Source organism: Heliconius melpomene, chromosome 1, assembly GCF_056956725.1.
Source record: "Heliconius melpomene rosina isolate 202511_hmr_F chromosome 1, ASM5695672v1, whole genome shotgun sequence".
Lineage (NCBI taxonomy): Eukaryota > Metazoa > Arthropoda > Insecta > Lepidoptera > Nymphalidae > Heliconius > Heliconius melpomene.
In genome coordinates, this window is record NC_140389.1 from 17,315,960 (window position 1) to 17,333,625 (window position 17,666).

At 34.7% G+C, this 17,666-nt stretch overlaps 1 non-coding gene across 1 annotated transcript; it reads left to right on the top strand.

Annotated features, from left to right (window-relative positions):
- The first annotated feature begins 15,316 nt into the window (after nt 1-15,316).
- Nucleotides 15,317-15,387, top strand: TRNAV-GAC (transfer RNA valine (anticodon GAC)). Its single transcript has one exon. It is a non-coding gene; the product is annotated as a tRNA-Val (tRNA).
- The last annotated feature ends 2,279 nt before the right edge of the window (nt 15,388-17,666 follow it).

A 17,666-nucleotide genomic window follows, 5' to 3' on the forward strand; every position in this document is an offset into this window, starting at 1 on the left:
AATTTGATAAGAAAAAGATGAAAATATATTTCTTTAAATGATTGTGAATAAAACAAATAGATATTTAATTATTTCAATTTTACGTATTTAAATGATCATTGTTAACGAACAGAAATGACCCAGTAAAACATTACTTGTTGTGTCACTTCTCACACAGCTTATTATAAAATACTAGCGACCCTCTTGCGGCTTCGCCCGCTTTAACTACTGGATTATTCATGTAATGTATGTTTGCAAAGCACTTAAGATAATGTGAAAATTAATTAAACCCTAATGCAACCCGCATTTTTGTAGTTTCAATAAGGATTTTCCAATTGTTTACACAGCAAGGATTTTTTAGTAGGTACCGTAATTTTAAATCTATGCTACTAATCTTTTCAAGTACTTATTAAAATATTTTTAAATGACTATTTTTAGATAGTTAAATGACTATTTTTAAACGGAAGAAATTATAAACAAAAGCCTACCTACTAATAACTACTACAAAAAATATATCGCGCTGAAATAATACATTCAACTCTAATTATCCAATACGTGCAAACGCATCTAAATCTTCGTTGCTATAAAGGCAGGCGGGTTTTTTTTTTGCTTGTGGTTAATGCTGAAGAGGGTATTCTGTCCCTGATGAAAAGCAAGCACTACGTGGCTGCCTGTGAGGAAAATTAAATAGAATGATCGGCCGGGAATCGAACCCGGGCCGCCCGCGTGGCAGGCGAGCATTCTACCACTGAACCACCGATGCTTGTAAGGCAGGCGGGCGCGGCGGACGCGCTTGTATAAGCATAACGTCGCGAGGCGCGTTTCGCAGCAAGGATTTTTTGATATTGTAACAACTTCTAAAGTACTTATTAAAATGAAAAACAGTAAAGACAGTTTTGGTCTACATTAAATGGCCAACGTAACTAATATACTTATTTATATGCTGAGAGTAAGGGATAAGTAAAACTTGAGTCGATACTGCTGAAGTGTCAACGACGTGATGTGTCAACAATTAAATGCGTTTTTCTCTTAAACTATTCGCAATTTCGAAATTATGTAAAAAGCAAATTTTATCTTCGTTTAACGTAGCAAAAAAAATAATAAAGTATTTTAAAGGATAAGGATTAATACCATTATGGAAAAATATCCCTCACAATAAAAAATATATTGAAATTATTATTTTTAGACAGAAAAATCATCACTACACGTTATTCTTAAAAGATACGAATATGATCTCGCGGACTTTTTTGTAGATCTTATTAAGACAAACAATACTCCAGTACATTTTTTTCTTGTAGTACTTACCATTAAAGCAGCGCATGCGCGAAAGTGTCTCAACAGGTAGGACTTTATACACATTTACCGTATTTATGTTAATTTACATAAGAATGTACAAATAATAAACTATATATAAACCTTCTACGAAAATCACTCGACTTAATGGTGAAGACCGCATCAAAATCCGTTGGGTGGTTTAGAAGAAGAAGAGTTAGAAACAACAGACAGACACGAAAAGCGACTTTGTTTTATAAGATATAGGATAATAATATTTTAGATTTAAATGCTAAGTATCGAACATGAAACTTACTTTTTCCACTAATTACAAATATTATAAATGTAGATTTAAGAAACCAACCGATAAATATACCAACTTTGAAAAAATAATTGTGTAAAGCCTTACCCTTTGTCAATATATTGACAAAGGCTCAGTCATATATATGACTGAGCTACTAATATCCATTTTGAAAGAATATATTCGCAAATCATTTTATACAAACATACTGTAAAATAAGTATTGCAAAACTAATTATTAAAGATTGTAAATATTATCGAAAAAACAGTGTAAGCCAGTTAGCGTTGCCGTAACTCACAAACCTAATTTCCATCTTTGTATAGAACATGAATGTAGGCTACATTGTAGCTGCTAGCTTAGTGTGGTTCACTAGACGACGCTACTAATTCTACGTAGAGTAGAGTTGAAACGGAAAATCCAAATTATTTTAGATATTGAAAAATAAAGTTTTTTATATACTACTTAAATAATAGTTAATATTGAAGACACTTTAAGATACAGATAAAATATCTCAAAAACATATTATTTTCACACCACAAGTCCAAGTTTTTAAATCAAAGATAAAGTAAAAATGTTGTAGATCTAAATCTTACTGTACATTAAAAAAATCTAAAGTTGTATAAATCATATCAAAAATGTTTCGCGCAAAGAACATCGTTATTGTTCTCCTTTTTGACGCAACACTCGGCCCAACTCGCACAATTGCTTCGTAATCTGCTATTTCCGAATAATTTCTGTGTAACCGCGATTTAAAGGAGCTCTCTAACTCTGTTACATAAGTTAGCTAAGTGGATCAAACAACAGAGGGGAAGGATTGTTAAACTCGATTGGAACCAAAATATAAAAGTATTGCGTTTATATTGTTAGCTGGTGTAGCCGAGTAATGGATATGTCACGGCCGCCGGATCAGGGACTCAAGTGACCGTCTGTAAACGTGACGGATGTGTGTTCGATCCCCACTCAGGGATGAAATATTTCACACTTTAATCTTTCAAAGCGCGGCGTTAAAATCCGCTACTCTTCACGTAATTCCTTGAGAATTCATCTGTCGCGTTAAGAATCAGACGGTGTTCAATAACGCTACGGCGGCCTCTTTAGTCTAATAGTTACACATATTTATGACACTTACTCATTCTTAATAACGATTGGATTCTTTATTTTTTGTTATTCTAATATGATTTTAGCTATAAATATAAGAATAGATTTTTATTTTTTAAATATAGCAAGGGAACGCTTCCATGAGAGCAATAGCAACTGCACTTGCACATATCATAGTTAACGGCTTCCAATGCGTGTTAACTGCGATGAGTATCGGTAACGCACATGCACGCTAATAACGCGGCGGGAAGGGGGCTGGGGCGGGGACGGGGACGGGGACGGGCCTCGCTGACTGATAACGAATATTTATTAGAAACAACCACCTGCGGTCTAACATCGGTAGTCGTGACTATTATTGACTCTACATGTTATTATTTCATCAGTTAGCGATATAGAGAAAATAAAAGATCTGTCATTTCTTTATTTATTTGTTTTTCCATTAAAATTTACATATTATCAGGATAATTGGATATTTCTAATTAAACATATTTTATATTTACGTTTTAGTTATTTTTATGTTATTACATTCTATCTTAGCTTCACTTTAGCTCATTTCATCTCTCGATATATCCCTAGCGGGGTGGCCAGACTAAACGGAGAACCAAACGCTACGATCTTTTGCTTCGTCAACTGTCTCTATTTCCATGGATAAATAAATAAATAAATAAAGCCTTTATTCACTGACTATTTCAGAGTTTTGTTTTCAAAATTAAAATAAAATATACTATAAAAATTTAAAAGAATTAAAGCAGCCAGTTTTTTAGTCAGGTTGTCCCTCGACATAGGCCTCCCCCATTCTATTCCCCTGTTCTCTGTTTCAAGTTAACCTTCTCCATCCTTTTGGTAGATCATCCTCTCATCTTTTTATTTGACGTCTCTTTTGCCTCTTTCCGTTTCTAGGATACCATTCTGTTACATCTTTAGTCCATTTATTTTTATTCGTTCTCATAGTCCAATCCAGTTCCACTTTATTTTTTTTATTAGCCAACAATGTTGAAAGCCATTGTGTATCGATGTTCAATAGTACCTTATCTTGAGGTGTTGTCAAAATTTTTATTTTATAACATAAGATGTAATTTTTTTATTTTTTTTATTTGTTAGACTTTATATTTTGTTAAAAAAATATTTATTTTATTATCTGTCTTTTTTTATAGTATTATTTTCTTAAGAGTCATCCCATGTGGCCAAAGACTGAAATTGTGACTTTAAGTTACTTAAATCGTTGTGATGCGTAAACTTTAATAAAAAGCGATTTTATTTATATTGATTTTGCTTGATTTGAGGCTATTCATGTAAACTAAAACATAAAATTGTCTTCTTCCTTTAAAAAACAGACGGAATATGACCAATAAATACACTGGTCTGACAGACCCGACGTCCATATTTGTGTTATAAAAAAATCACGTCCATAGTTAAAGGTTAACATAAGTATGTGTTGTCTTTCTATATATCTTTTGGGGGCAAAGTGTACATGTTTTTCAAGAACTATTTTTCAAGAACTATTTTTTTAGCTTCATGTTCAGTAAATTATAGATCAGAACGCGAAACGCGAGTCAAAGTCATTCTCAATTCTTAGAGTAGTTTAGTATACGAAACGCGTCTTTTTATTTGATAAAGTGCTATTTTCTTTATAAAATGTCGTCGTCCAATTCTTTTGTTTGATGTTGATTATAAAGTACCGCTATTTTTGTCCCTGATGTGCTTGGTCGATCATTTTTTTCCATTTTATCATAAAAACTAAAAAAATTCAATCTTTTTTAGGTAAATAATATTTATATTACTAAAATATATAACAAACAATGCAAAATAATATATGATATATAACAATAAAAACATTTGAATACAAATAATACAATTAAAATATTAAAGTATATTTTGTAATATTTTAAAAATATATGGCCTTTTGAAATCATTAATGTATGGGAAACATGGACGTCGGGTCTGACAGACCCAGGCCCCGTTTAGAAAGTTAAATATTCACGTGTTTTGAACCCAGAGACACAACCACTGCTATCTACATTCATTTTGTCATTAATACGAAAGGTACTGAGCGACTCAGTGGCGGAGGTCACCGAGAAGTGGCCGATTTGTAGAATTCGTAGAACTAGATGGGTCTGTCAGACCCGACGTCCATACTTAAAGGTTAACATTATATTCAGCATACTTCGTTCCATATTCCGTTGACAAACTATAAGTTTCTGTTTCTGCTTTTCCATGGATACATACTGCTTAATAACATCGTTTTTTCAACTTTTCAATCATTATTATCAAGCAACCTATAAAGCATTATTATAATTATAACATTTTTTTCTTTTTTATTATTTCATTAAATTTTTAATAATTATCTAGAGTCACAAAATGTACATAATATGCTAAATAATAAAACATAATTGAAATTGTTTAAAGGCTATTCTAAATAAATATTTAACCACATCCAACTAAATTTACGCAATTTAATATCATATTTAATAATATTAATTCAAAAAAGTTAAATACATTGGTATTTTTTTTTTTTATGGAAAAAGGACAAGGCAAACGAGCGTTCGGGTCACCTGATGATGATCACCGCCGCCCACGACCTCGTGCAGCACCAGAGGAGCTACAGGTGCGTTGCCGGCCTTTGAGGTGGAGATAGACGCGCTTTTTGAAGGTACCCATATCGTACCGACCTGGAAACACTGCCGCGGGTAGGCTATTCCACAGTTCGGTGGCGCGTGGAAGGAAATTCCTACGAAACCGCACAGTAGTGGAGTGCCACGCATCCAGATGGTGTGGATGATATTTAAGTTTGTGACGTGCTGTGCGGTTAGAAAATTCGGCGGCAGGTAACAGGTCAAACAGTTCTTCAGAACACTCACCATTATAAATGCGATAGAGAACGCACAGCGAGGAGACGTCTCTACGCAGAGCCAAAGTGTCAAGCCTTTCACACAGCTTACTGGGTCCTTAATGATTCGGACACCTCTACGTTGTATGCGATCAAATGGGTCAAGCTGATACTGGGGTGCACCAGCCCAGAGATGAGAACAGTACTTCATGTGTGGCCGAACCTGGGCCCTATATAGAGCCAATCGGTGTTTTGGCGTGAAGTACCGTCTCGCTCTATTGAACGCGGCTGAAAGGGGAGTGTTCTGAAAGACTGGCGATACGATAAATGGGGTTTTTTTTGTGGTTAACGCGCAAACCTGTGTCTTCAGGGGGTTAAATTGGACCAGGTTCTTTTCACCCCATGAAGAGACATTCTCGAGGGATGCCTCAACAGAAGACACAAGTTTATTTCGGCACTGTTCAGCGTTTTCCCGAGAAAGACTTGCGCCGCCGGAGTAAACAGCGTCCACCGTGCTGTCATCTGCATAGCAATGAATGCTAGAATCCTCCAGCATGTCATTGATATGCAGAAGAAACAGCGTGGGGGACAGCACGCAGCCTTGGGGAACGCCAGCGTTCACGGGCATATGTTTGGAGCAAAAACCGTCGACAGCGACCTTGATGCTGCGCCCAGTGAGAAAGCTGGCGATCCACCTGCATAAGTTCTCGGGAAGCCCATAGGATGGAAGTTTAGCAAAATAATATTTATAACATTTCGGAATATTAATACGATATTTTTGTTTAACCATAACGAGTACAATCCGTCAATCTATAAGTTTCAATATTATAACATTAATATTTTTTTATTATTATAAATCACTTATAAGCTTCACGATGTGAAATGAAACTTAATTTTGAGTCATTCAGTTCCCTAACATCGATTAAATAAAAATATATATACATTACATTACATCCAGCCTGTTATCCTGAGCTTTATATTAAGTTTGTCAGCAATATGATCATATTATATCTATGGGCTCAGTGTGCCTGTTGGCAAAGGCCTTCTCTAACATTTTCGAATGTTTTCTGTTCCTAGCAACCCTTCTCCAATGGGGACCTGCTGTTAATTTTATCTCATCTTCCCATCTTCTGTGCTGCCTTCCCCTACTCCTTTTACTGTCTCTTGGGTACCAATCCATTAAAATTTTGCTCCATTTTTCATGTTTACTTCTCATTATTCTCATAATGAAAAATATATATAAGAATATTTATTTTATTTTGGTTTAGGATAGATACAACTTTTTACAATTCAAATTAAAGTTTATAATAACATAAATAAGTATAACACCTTTGAAATAAAGTTCTTTAGCCAGATTAATCCCGTATAAACATAACTGTCTGTCTGTCTGTTACGACAGACGGTGTACCCGCGACCACGGCCTATTGTGTGTAAGGTGTCCGCAACGTTAAGCTTACAAACATATACACTACCAAATATACGCAGTTAATGCTTAAAGATATAAAATATGTAAAAACGCTCGACAGTTGTGGGTTTGATTCCCACTACATAATATTTTCATTTCTACGATCTGGTAACCTAAGCAAAACAAATTAAATTGCGCCACCTAACATACAATGCCTCAAGAATTCGGCGGAAAATGGGGAACGGAAACGTCACATGACACAGCGTAAAAAATCAAAAGAATTAAAGATCCTATTAGGTTTTATATAAAAATAATAATCATGGCATAACGTAAGTTCTATGAAATATTTACCACAATCCAATGGCTACGTTGTAGTGCTTCTCTTATTACAGTAGTTAGCTACGAGTCTACAATTTCGTAGAGCGTGCTACGAGGCTACGGACGTAGCCATCGGCTACGATTGCCTCTCACTTTGATTAAGCGTTATTGCCGTAGTAATCGACGCTACGGGTAAATTTTATGTAGCGCTCCTTACAGAGGTGACCAGAAGATAATGTTTTATAATAAATATCTAAAAGGTTACATATATTACTATACAAATAATTGCTTGTTTCTTGTTCATGTATGCGATCTATAGATTGATTTATTAAATAATCAGTTTCATTTTTCTATTTTATCCTAAATTGGAATTTATGGTTGCAAGTGTGTCAGGAAGATAACAGATCGAGGTAAGTCTCGACGACAGGTTAAAAGAAAGTTTGTAGTAATTAATTCGATCACCATTTTTTAATATCTTAATGTATTAATTAGAATATGTAAATAACAATTATAATACATTATAATTAGAATGAAATAATCACAATAAATTAATGATTTTGAAGGTATACTCTAAGTCATCAACAAACATGATATTTTTAAATAAAACATTAAATGATGTGATGATTAAGGTCGTCGTGGCGCCGCGGCACAAGGGTGTGACTGTAACGCGAAGGTTGTGGGTTCGATTCCCACTCGAGGAAGTGAAATATTTCCATTTCTTCGCTTTAGTGAAGAGGCAAAGCGTGGCGATGAGCTCTGCCACTCAACACGCAATGCCTCCAGAATTCGGCAGAAAGTGGGGAAGGGAGTGTCTTAACACGAGGTTCCCTCTGCCTACCCTGCTGTGTGCGGGATACAGCGTGAAGCTGATTCATTTTATTTTTTTTAACATTAAATGAAATTAAATCAAATCAAATCAGTCAGGAACCCAACAGTGCGGTTTTTTCCAGAGACATAAAAATATTTTATACAGAGTTGGAATCGAACTCCTAACTATGCGTTAGACGCACGTTACGCTACGAAACTCATAAATTATACATTACCAAATTATAGGGAATAACAAAATTATTGTTAAAGGTATGAAAATATTTCTTAATTTCTATATGAATGTAATATTTTATTATAAATACTCACTCGCACGCTGCGCTCAAATAATGTTTGTGTAATTTGTACGGCTAAAATATTTGCCGTGTGCCGCTAGACCCTGGACTATAGTATTAGACTGCTTGCTGAGATATAAATTCTATGATTTAATAATACTAGTAGTAGGAAATATTGTTGAGAGACCTACATATTTTGAGGATAGTTGTGGGTTTAATTTCCACTTGGACAAATAGCAGATCAGTGCAGCGTTGAGTTTCGCAAATTGACTTGCAGTGTCTTGAAATTTGGCGGGGCGTGGGGAACGGAGTGTTTTAAAGCTAGGTGTCCTCTGCCTACCTGGTGTATGAGGAATACCGCGTGAAGCTATGCTGAATATCGTGACACAACATAATATCATATTATTATTTTATTTCTTCTTAATCAAGTAAGTGCAGGTGTTGTGTGTTGTGTTGTAAATCGTTAAAAATATTTTTGTCCTGTTTTAGCGCAAAAAAATAGATAATTCAAAAGAACATGCCCACTCGAGCAAAGAAAATTAAGATGATTTTATTAAACACAGTTATTAGTATAAGACGTCGCGGGCGCAGCCAGATGTTATGTAAACAAAAGTGAACTGTAGCACTTTAGTAGCAGCTTTACGTTAAAACGAGTTTTATTTTAAAGGCCATTTCATTGAAAACGATTGCGTTAGATAAGGGGGCGGGAGCGGCCGAGACCACATTACTCAGCTGCCCGCGTCAAGGGAGTTCACTCGCTATTCACTGGAACTCTTTTATTTGAAACTCTTTAAAAATATTTCATTCAATCTTTGAATGAATCTTCATTTAGGAAGTAACTCGATGGAAGTGTTTTTTGTGTTCTGCATTGCTGTCTCTCATATATTTCTATCTATTCTCTAAGATTTAGTTACTCACGTTGTGCGGGATCGATACAAATAGCCAAGTATATATTTTCTACTATACCTAACGCAATCCTGCACCGTCAACACCGCCTTTACCTGACTTCCGACTCGACCTATTCCACTTTGCACAACATCCTCAGTGTTGTCCATTAGCCTTCGTGTACTGCATCAAAATATCCAGCCGTCGCTCCTTGGGTGCCCGGAGATAAACATTATCTGGAGTAAGAATCAAACCCACTACCACCTTGTAAACGACACATCCAAGACAGCATCTATTTACTTTGAAAAGCCATTACACGCTGTGTTATGACGGAGGCCGCTCGGCTGCTGCTGCCGGCTGAGCGAGTGGATGCGTTTAATTATATCGAGTCAATAAATTATAAGAAACATGGCGCCGTTGGTACCTCATTGTACTCGCCGCTACCGCCGCTACCGTGCGACGTTCTAATTAATACTCCGCCGTGAATTGACTTATGTGTTAGTAATAGAACCCCCCGCCGATAGCGCGGCACGCTTCGGCAAATTGATTGTGTACTGTGAAATATATGGATTTGAATTAGAACTTATATTTTTATTCTATTTTATGGAAATAGACAAAAAGAAATGAAATAAGAAACTCTGTTGTCCATTTTCTGTTCATTCTGTTCACTTATAGTGTGTGATAGATAGTGGCACCTAAAGGCTCCAAGAAGAAGAGAATACGTAGATGCTCTATTAGGAGTATATTTGCAAGTTAGTGGTTTTTTAGATTGATGTTTGGTTTGGTTCTCCCGAGTGCGAGCAGAACTCGGCCGGGCGAAGCTGAGAACAACGACTTATTTAATATTTTACTGGGCTCTCATTTTACATTTATGTTTTTATTGAGATATGATACATTTTTAAATAAATAAATGATTACTGTTAAACCGCTTTAGTTCCATACATCGTTTGATCTAACTTTAAGTAATTATTAGGTTATTACCTAATAATATTTTATTTATCAGTTTTATATTTTTTCTTGTATAAATCGAATCCAATCCTCCAAATCGAATATAATATTTCTAGGTCACCTAAAACAGACATAACTATTTAATGAGTGAGTGAGTCTGTCAAATGCCGGTTGTAAACATAAATGTATCAATAACCAATAACCGTTGGAGTTTAATTGGTGAAATATTATAATACTTCACAAGTTAGAGGGTTTTAACAAATATACTAAATTTCATGCATGTTGCAATTAATTTTTATAAGCTATGAAGCGCTCAGAAGTAGCTGAAAATGGTTCTTGTAATATACACATAACGCGTTCCTAGCTTTTAACTTGGCTGGAAGTTGGCGCGTGTAATGTAATGTGAACGTGTAGTGTAATGAAATATGCCCTTATTGGAAGGAAACTCGTATCAAATATTATTATTAAGTGATACATCCCACTTATTGCAATTACGTAGAATCTCTCTCCGAATAATTAAGAAACATATAAATTATATATGTTTATAATTTGTTTTTAAAAATCACATTAACCACTTCTGATGTCTAGCAATGTCATATTACATATACTATTAATATTGCTGGCAGACACTGTATTTTATCAAGAAATATTAGAAAGGGGACAAACGAAATAAAATTTAAGAACATTCAAAATAGCACGTTTCCCAATGCAACATTTCAACTCGAGTCAATAACACGGGCGCTAGAGGCTCCGGAACTCGCTTAAATCGTGGTGAGGCATTCCAGTGTATTACGGAATTATACGTAAATTGCTCTTTCAAGGCAATTACAGGAGTTTCAACGAGTTTTGTTTTAAAAAGGGATGTTCATTGAAAATAAGTGAGGACGATAAGAAGTTAAATTGCGATCGGAGCGATCTTATCGACCATTTTGGTTTCGGCGACTTCGAATGGATTCAAAAAGAGAATTACTCGTATTGTCTTCTGGTATATTAGTGTTATGATTATTGCTGGACACTACTGGACATCGTGGCGCAGGGTTACAGTGTCCGAATGAAAGCTGCGCTCTGCCTCGGTATCAGAGCTACAAAATGTAAATATTCAATATATTTCATTTTCTCGAATGGAAATCGAACCTACAACTGCCTTTACGCCACGCCTGGCCTCAAATACATTATGTATAGATTTATAAGTCCATAATTAGATGCCCAAAGCGTGTAGGTACAAGTAAATTGCAGTAATCGGCTTAGTTAGTGGAGGTTTAATGGCGGACTCGCTTTAGCAACAAATATATGAATGACCACAAATATATTGCAGTGATGCACTATCACATATTACGTATTTGTTTCGAAAATCAAATTGTAAAATAAAATAGTTTAGTTTTTTTATCTTCCCAGCTCCTTGCTTTCTGGTTGTCGTGGTGCAGCGGTAGTGTGGCTGTAAACGTGACGGTTGCAGGTTTTCCCACTAAGGACTTCGCTCTTTTAAGAAGACAAATCGCGGCGTTAAGTTCCATCGCTCGTCTTTCGTTGATTCGTTGTTTTAAAAATAAGACGGCGATAACTGTCCACCTTATTAACGGTAGATGTTAAACGCTTAGTATATTAGAGCATTGAGGTATCTACAAATATTTTCCTAGGCCTTGATTTGAAAATTATTAAACTGATCTATTCATGTAAGAATTTCATTTGTTATTTACTAACAAATTAAATTCTACGTCTCAATTATACGTCAATATACTGCTGAAAATATATTACATTAAAATATATATATTTTATATTTAGCCTTTCACTGTTGTTGAACTCCATAATAATATACTAAGAGAAACGAAACCTGAATTTTATTATTTAACACTAAATAATTTTCCACAAAACCAAAATATCTTCTAAACAACTAACGGTCGATGTTCCACCTTGAACTTATTAACTCCATCCTTCTTACTTTAGAGGTCATAGATATTGAAATTTTACAAAAAAATATTTTAAAAAGTAAAATATTTTTCAAGTGCTTTATATCATATTCTGTACTATTACCATGAATAAAGCAGCTTCACGCGTTATCCCACATAGTAGGGGAGGCAGTGGGAAAGAATATTATTTAAATATAATTATCCCCCGATTGGCGATCGAACCCAGAGAGAGACGCTGTACCACTGCCCCGCAATGGGTTTATTACCAAGAATGAATATAGTAAAAAGACAAAATACAATTATCTAGTGCAGTAGCAAATAAAACGTTATATATTCGTTATTTAAGTTTTGCTTCACCAGCACTGTGCGCGACGACACACTTCTACGAGTATGTTATTGCTGTCGTTCATATTTCTTGGTTCATTTGAATTTTTTTATATTTGGTGGGTATTCTGATTGGTGAATCGGTAGACTACGACTGGAGTACAACTCGGGTGTAGGATGATGTATGCTACATTGTATTTCCAATTGTGTGTATTTTATAACTTGTTTAATCGCCGTTTCACGTTCTACCCGGCAGATAGGAGACTAGGCTGGAAAGGGAAGGGAATCTAGTGTTAAGACACTTCAACGCGCTAAACTTTATGTCGAAATTGGGTGGAACGTGGAGAACGGAACGTTTTTACACTACTATATACTGTGCCGGTTGTGAGTAAGTCTTTCAAAGTCTGTCTGCTATCCGCCTGCAACAGAGTGGCTGAACAGTTACTAGTTATAAATGTCGGGGAACTTAGAGTACGAACAATGTTTATAATTTCCGTTATATCTATTTTGCTCAAATGCATTTAAAATATACGTTGATTATAATTAGTAGTTAATAATTAATTTTCAAGTGTCCATTATTTGATATCGAATTCAAACACGAAATGTTTTTAGCTAATTATAATCATTCACAGAGTTCATTTACATAACAAACATTTATATATTTGCAATTTGAATTGAATAATCTAATTTATTAGAAATCAATTCTGCTGTATTCATTGCATCGCGTATATGTTATTGTAATTACGACGGACGCGTACGACTGTTACATAAAGTTGTGTAGGCAGCAGGAACCTTAAGGAACCTGGCAGAACTTAAAACACACTGTTCCTATTTTTTGTCATATTTTTGAGACATCCTATCCTATATCTTATAAAACAAAGTCGCTTTTCGTGTCTGTCTGAACTTTCTAACTCTTCTTCTTCTAAACCACCCAACGGATTTGCATGCAGTTTTTACCATTAGGTTGAATATTTCTCAGAGAAGGTTTATATATAGTTTATTATTTGTACATTCTTATGTATATTAACATAAATACGATAAATGTGTATAAAGTCCTACCCGTTGAGACACTTTCGCGCATGCGCTGCTTTAATGGTAAGTACTACATGAAAATAATGTACTGGAGTATTGTTCCTCTTAAAAAGATCTACAAAAAAGTCCGCGATAGCATATTTTTATCTTTTAAGGATAACGTGTAGTGATCATATTTCTGTCTAAAAATAGTAATTTCAATATATTTTTTATTGTGAGGGATATTTTTCCATAATGGTATTAATCCTTATCCTTTAAAATACTTTATTAATTTTCTACGTTAAACGAAGATAAAATTTGCTTTTTACACTATTTCGAAATTGCGAATAGTATTAGAGAAAAACGCATTTAATTGTTGACACATCCCGCCGTTGACACATCAGCTGTGCCGACTCAAGTTTTACTTATCCCTTACTCTCAGCATATAAATAAGTATATTAGTTACGTTGGCCATTTAATGTAGATCAAAACTGTCTTTACTGTTTTTCATTTTAATAAGTACTTTAGAAGATGTTACAATATCAAAACATCCTTGCCGCCCCGCGACGTTTTGCTTATACAAGCGCGTCATGAGCAGTCATTGGTGGTTCAGTGGTAGAATGCTCGCCTGCCACGCGGGCCCGGGTTCGATTCCCGGCCAATGCATTCTATTTAATTTTCCTCACAGGCAGCCACGTAGTGCTTGCTTTTCATCAGGGACAGAATACTCTCTTCAGCATTAACCACAAGCTCGAAAAAAAAACCCGCCCGCTATAGAGGCATAGCAACGAAGATTTAGATGCGTTTGCACGTATTGGATAATTGGAGTTGAATGTATTATTTCAGCGCGATATATTTGGTTTCATATTTTTTGTAGTAGTTATTAGTAGGTAGGCTTTTGTTTATAATTTCTTCCGTTTAAAAATAGTCATTTAACTATCTAAAAATAGTCATTTAAAAATATTTTAATAAGTGCTTGAAAAGATTAGTAGCACAGATTTAAAATTACGGTACCTACTAAAAAATCCTTGCTGTGTAAAACAATTGGAAAATCTTATTGAAACTACGAAAATGCGGGTTGCATTAGAGTTTAATTAATTTTCACATTATCTTAAGTGCTTTGCAAACATACATTATATGAATAATCCAGTAATAAAAGCGGGCGAAGCCGCAAGGGGGTCGCTAGTATCTTATAAAACAAAGTCGCTTTTCGTGTCTGTCTGAACTTTCTAACTCTTCTTCTTCTAAACCATCCAACGGATTTTGATGCGGTTTTCAACATTAGGTCGAGTATTTCTCAGGAAAGGTTTATATATAGTTTATTATTTGTACATTCTTATGTAAATTAACATAAATACGATAAATGTGTATAAAGTCCTACCCGTTGAGACACTTTCGCACATGCGCTGCTTTAATGGTAAGTACTACATGAAAAAAATGTACTGGAGTATCATTCCTCTTAATAAGATCTACAAAAAAGTCCGCGAGAGCATATTCATATCTTTTAAGAATAACATGCAGTGATCATATTTCTGTCTAAAAATTGTAATTTCAATATATTTTTTATTGTGAGGGATATTTTTCCATAATGGTAATCCTTATCCCTTAAAATACTTTATTAATTTTCTACGTTAAACGAAAATAAAATTTTCTTTTTACACTATTTCGAAATTGCGAATAGTTTTAGAGAAAAACGCATTTAATTGTTAACACATCACGCCGTTCACACATCAACTGTATCGAGTCAAGTTTCACTTATCCCTTACTCTCAGCATATAAATAAGTGTAGTAGTTACGTTGGCCATTTAATGTCGATCAAAACTGTCTTTTACTGTTTTTCATTTTAATAAGTACTTTAGAAGTTGTTACAATATCAAAAAATCCTTGCTGCGAAACGGCTCGCCACTCGCCATGCGTCCGCCGCGCCCGCCTGCCTTATACGCATCGGTGGTTCAGTGGTAGAATGCTCGCCTGACACGCGGGTGGCCCGGGTTCGATTCCCGGCCGATGCATTTTATTTAATTTTCCTCACAGGCAGCCACGTAGTGCTTGCTTTTTATCAGGGACAGAATACCCTCTTCAGCATTAACCACAAGCTCGAAAAAAAACCCGCCTGCCTCTATAGGAACGAAGATTTAGATGCGTTTGCACGTATTGGATAATTCAAGTTGAATGTATTATTTCAGCGCGATATATTTGGTTTCATATTTTTTGTAGTAGTTATTAGTAGGTAGGTTTTTGCTTATAATTTCTTCCGTTTAAAAATAGTCATTTAACTATCTAAAAATAGTCATTTAAATATATTTTAATAAGTACTTGAAAAGATTAGTAGCACAGATTTAAAATTACGGTACCTACTAAAAAATCCTTGCTGTGGAAAACAATTCGAAAATCCTTATTGAAACTACAAAAATGCGGGTTGCATTAGGGTTTAATTAATTTTCACATTATCTTAAGTGCTTTGCAAACATACATTACATGAATAATCCAGTAGTAAAAGTGGGCGAAGCCGCAAGGGGGTCGCTAGTTATAGATATTTCGAATGGCGGAATAGCGGATATTAGGGATTTTATATTGCGACAAATATTGTGAATATATTTTTAAGCGTACTTATTCTTACATATTATAATAAATACAACGCCTCTCGAGAGTTCTGAATTTAAATCCAACTATGTTAATATTTTTATACGTTTTCTAAAAAAGTAGGAGTACTGGGGCCAGTCTTGGCGCAGGGGCACAAAATGAACATAAACATGACGAATTGTGGGCTTGTGGGTTTGATCAGCGCTCAAGGTAATGAAATATTTATTTCATTTATATTTCGCTTTAGTGTTGGAACGTGGGGAACGAAGTGTCGTAACATTACGTACTAAGTGTCCTAACCCTTTTGAAGGGTTAGTCCACAAGTAACCTTTTAAAAATGTAAATAATATGTACTATTACTTGTTAATACATTTAATTGAAATATTCAATTTTAAAACAATTTTTCAAATAATTAAATTTTGTACTTGAATTGAGTTAATTTGTAAAATAGAAACAATGTATTCATACATACGTCGGTAATTGAATACAGACCGTCAAATGGACGTCAAATGGACGTGATCAACAACATTGACGCGCTCTGCTAAATTTGCTTTAACATTTTTTAGATTCCCAAATTGACAAATGTACGTTGAGTAGAAAAAATGTTTGGGAATTTTATAACTTTTTAGACAAATTAAGCCAATTTTAGATTCTGTGAATACAAATTGTGTTTTTTAAATTTTTGTTTAATTATTAATTGATTTTAGATTTTTTACGTACAACCAACGAAAAACGAACTACATATTCTAACGTTAATAAGAATAATACAACAACTAAGAAACATCTAACAATAGAAAGATAATTTTACATTACTTGGTTCTGGGCACACTGCTTCAGTGAGGATACACGTCTATTACAGTCCAGTGACGAAAAAAAGGCTTCATTTTGGCAATTTTGGCTAATTTTGATGCCTTACGAAGAATTATATTTATTTCATATTTGGTATGAGACTTTCAAAAAAATTATATACGGTATTTAAATCAAATTAGCTTCACGATGTCTCCCGCATATACCAGGATAGGCAGAGGGACCCTAGTGTCAGGACACTCTGTTCCCGACTTTCCAATTCGGTGGAAAGTGGGGAACATTTCAAGGCATTGCGTGTTGAGTAACGAAATTCGTGCTGGGCTTTTGTCTGGTGCCAGAGCCAAAAAATAAAATATTAATAGACAGCCCTGAGACACGACGGCCTCAACGTGGCTCGGTATTTAAATGATTCTTAATTTAAAATGATATTTACGTGAGTTTTTTGATATTTACTGTTTCAGCAATGCCTACCAATAACAGCGTAATTTAGCTGCAAGAAAGAATAAAAATAAAAATATTAAATTTGTAGACGAAGAGACTGCTCGTCTATTTTCAAAGGTTAATTAGAGCTGCAAATGAACTGCCTGGCTTGTTGTTGGGAAACACACTAAGCTTGCAACATAGTAGATTCTTTGTAACCTACGTAGGTATATACGAGTACGGCTACATGTAGGGTATCTCATGTACTAACTTTCAGAATTTTGATGTAAAAATATTTATTATATTATTTTTTACTACTTTGTTTTATGTAGTCTATACGGAAGACAATATATTAAGTATCGTTCTATTTCTGTATAGTATTTTGAGAATAGAAAAAGAGTATTTTGAGAAAGAATAGAAATTTCTTCAATAATTGTGAGTTAAAGATAGGTACGTCACATACAAGTGCATCTCACAGTCC